Source organism: Elaeis guineensis, chromosome 13 (genome assembly GCF_000442705.2).
Source record: "Elaeis guineensis isolate ETL-2024a chromosome 13, EG11, whole genome shotgun sequence".
Classification (NCBI taxonomy): domain Eukaryota; kingdom Viridiplantae; phylum Streptophyta; class Magnoliopsida; order Arecales; family Arecaceae; genus Elaeis; species Elaeis guineensis.
This window is the reverse complement of record NC_026005.2, coordinates 32,654,234-32,658,394: the sequence shown is the minus strand read 5'-3', so window position 1 is coordinate 32,658,394 and position 4,161 is coordinate 32,654,234.

The window sequence follows — 4,161 nt, the reverse complement described above, 5'->3', positions numbered from 1 at the left end:
TTTTTGTATGTCCACTAAATGGAGTCTTAGTCATTTTTTTCATAAGATAAGATTCATAAGTACCTAATGATTCATATTCATAAGGATCAAAGAACTCTTCTTTGTATAACTTGTTAATCCTTATGTTACTTATATGACCAAGTCGACAATGCCAAAGTAAAGTATTATTCAATTTTTCTCTCTTTCACTTTTTACTTTCATCAATATGAAAATCATTGTCATTAGATAGAATTAGAAGACTACTATTAATAACACCATGACAAAAAATTTTATTAGAAAAAAAAATTGAGCAACTATTGCTCTTTCCATTTATTTCATAATCTCGTTACAATAGTAATGGTACAAAAATAATATTTCTAATGATCTTAGACATATAATAATAGTTTTCTAACTCTAAGATCTTTTTAGAAGATAACTTTAACATATATGTCTCCACAGCCTCTGCTTGGATGGACTCTCCTCCAGTGCCGTAGAGCTCAAAATCATCCTTCTTCAGCACTCTAATGTTCTGCAGCCCCTGCAATGATTTGTAGATATGAAAATTGTAGGCGGTATCCAATACCCAAGAGTTTGAATTGGAAAAATTTAATGATAAAATTATATGTATCTCATACATCCCTTTTGGTGCGTTGCTTGCACCAACCTTTACAGTTGTAAGATATAATTTGCAATTTCTTTTCTAGTGTCCTACCTTGCCACAGTGAAAGCATATACCCTATCCTGAGACTTTCTTCCTCTTCTTCTTCATCTGACCACCCTTAGGATTCAGTACTTTCTTTGAACCCTTAAAATATGACTTCTTCTTAGAGATTTTACCCACAAGAAGAAGTGGAGCCTTTTCTTTCTTAATATGGCTCTCAGTTGTCTTAAGCATATTCAACAGCTCAGGCAAGGAGGTATTCAGTTTGTTCTTGTGATAGTTCATGACAAACTAAGTGAATGACTCAGGGAGAGATTGCAGAATCAAATCCTGACTTAATTCTCCATCCATCACAAAATCTAGTTGACCCAATCTAGTAATCATATCAATGATCTTCAGGACACGATCTTGTACGAATTATCCCTCAATCATTCTAGCATGAAATAACTGCTTAGATATCTCATATCTAGCAGTCCTACTCTGTTCTCCATACAACTCTTTAAGATTGAGTATGGATTGAGTATCCATGCTCTCATGCTGCCTCTGCAACTCATTGCTCATAGAGGCCAGCATGATGCACTTGACAGTCAAACTATCACTCTTCCACATCCTGTATGTGGATACCTCTTCCTCGGTGGCATCATCCCCAACCTCTTGTGGTTCAGAAATGTCAAGAATATAGGAGAGCTTCTCCTGAGTAAGTATGATTTTAAATTTCTCAATCAGTCTACATAATTGAGATCAGTTAACTTGTTGAAATTTAAAATTTCTTGCAATGATAGTGAAGATGCCATTTGTAGAATTTAATCTATAATAATTAAAGAATATTATATAAGCAAATAACTCATGTTGACTCATACAATTAAATAAGATCTTTAGATTTAATTATGCCTCTCATTATTTTATCAAACATCATAACCCTCTACTATGATGAACGAGATATATTTCATATTTATCTTAGTGGGATTGAGATCTTAATTTCTCATAATGATCTTGTGTTAACGCAATAAACCCTTATGAGTTCATAAGTAGAAAACTCTTTCCAATTGCATCTCATATAATTTTCAATATCATATCTTGGCCTCTAAGATATTATTAGCCTTGTGTTAACACAACAAGTTATAATATTTTAGTTAAGTTAGACCCTTCATTTCAATACAGTCAAATTCTAATATAACTGTCTTTGTGTTAATATAACAAAGCAGTACATTCAAAATTACTGTAAGCATCTTCTATGCACCAAGATTATGTTATATCAATCTTTGTGACAAGCCTTGTGTTAATACAACAAACTAGCCATAGTTCATGATGTAACATTAACCTAGCATGAAGGAAGGCCCTTAGTAGTATTTTCAACATTAGGGTTTTTCAATATCAAGATCGCTTAATCAAATTGGCCAGGTAAGTAAGGTGGAGATCCCCCCGTTGCTTTTTTTAGACACCAATAAATTGATCATGTCAGATAACGGAACCAATTAAAGAACTACCTATAGCACTTTCCTAGACACCAATTGATCAATTGATCAAAAATTGGTTAACCCATAGTTGCATATCACTACCACTTAATATAATTTTTAATGAGGGCTATTATTTGGTCTCATGCACATTCTAACTATATAATGTCAATTTATATATCAGTATTAAAATACTCTATATGTGCAAGTGTAATATATGAACATTCATCATCCTAGGACAATCTTGCAGCATAACCTCGTTATGCTAGGACAACCTTATATCAGGATGATGAAGTGGTGAATCATATATGCATCATTTCATATCATCATATGAAAGTATAATAGAAGATATAAATTATTTTATAGTATAAATCATACTATGCATCACATAAACATTATGTATATATGATTGAACCAAACAAGGCTGGCTCTGATACCACTGTAGGGTTTTAGGATGGGCATGCACAGTGGAAGTATAATAGATTTTAAAATTTAAATTAAAAAATTTTAAATATAAAATCCTTAAACCAGTATCTTCTTGATGATTAACAATCATATATAACATAAATTTAAAATTAAATTCAAGCTATAGAAGAATACCTACAGCATTTAATCCAAATTCCGACAGAACCTCCACCAGGCGCCCAAATATTCGTCCTCCAACAGTGATCCACACAGGGCTATGATCAAAATATCAACTCTTTGAAATAATTTTTCCTCCAAAATTTTTACTTTAAAAATTTTTTTAGACACCAGGACCTCAAGACCCTCTTCCTCTTCTCCTAGCCTTCCTATCCCTATCTTTCTTCTCTCCTTGTCTTCCTTAATTCTCTTCCTAGACTCTTATCCTAAAATCGGACTTGTCTTTACTATTTTGAACTTGTCCTAATAAGAGAAGGAAGAGACTAATTAGATAATAGAGAGAGGATGTTAGAAAGAAAGGAGGAATTGAAAATCTGAATGAATCTAATCTCCCGACGCACCCCCCTTTAAATACTTAGCGACGGGTTGCCTTCGAAAATTATTCGCACCCCTTCCATGCACCATCTTGCATCCATCAAAAAATCTCATACCTCTTGATGAATTCTCATGCCCATATGAAAGATTTTGACACATGGCAATTATCAGAAAAAAATTCAAGAGATGCTTCGTGCAGAAGGACTCTTTGGAATATTTTTCTCGATGATTCTCTGATACATCATGCAGCTTCCTATGGCATAATTTTTCTCCACCACCCATCAGTACAATTTTGTCCATCAAATGGCCAAAAATGAAGACACTAACATTAGAATGGCATGAAAAAAATCTCAGATTAAGAAGTGGCATGACAAATAGGTTAGAGTCCTTCACAAGTTGGACTCTTGGTCAGGCACATGGATTAGACTGACAGGATTTCCAACTTCGATGAATTTCCACATTTAAACTAGAAAGAATTTTAACTTTAAAAAAATTATTTATACACAAAATTAAGTTAAAAATCAATCAAAAATTTATTTCATCATGAAACATTGGATAAGCTCAAGGATGAGGCATCCCATCTCATGGGACATGAAAGCTGTTTCTGCACACAAAAACTGCACCCATGCACAAGAAAAATTTTTGGCTCATGGAGACTTGGTTTTCTAGCACCAAATTTTTGGAACATATAGCAAGGGCAACTCAATACTAAAATTGGTTTGAATTAATTTGGCCTTAATTAGCTCAATCTGGAATCAATTTCAAACCTGATTCAAAACATGGAGCTAATTTTTGCAACATATGCTAGCATGTTAATTTTGCAAATATGATCTAATCCAATTAGACTCCTGATTTTTTTTTTTTGTGTGTGACCCATTGGGTTCCATATCTAACCAGTAATGGGTCTGAGTGCAAGTTGATTTGATTTTATTAGAATTTAATCTAACCGATCTAGATCCAATCGAACTAATCTGATTTCAACAATTAGAACTCTTTCTAATTGGCGATTGAATTAAACTCTTTAATTCGATCAAACCCACAAGATAAGATTGACATCTAAAAATATATCATATCTATCTAAAAGATATAGAATTTTAGTAAAAATATTAA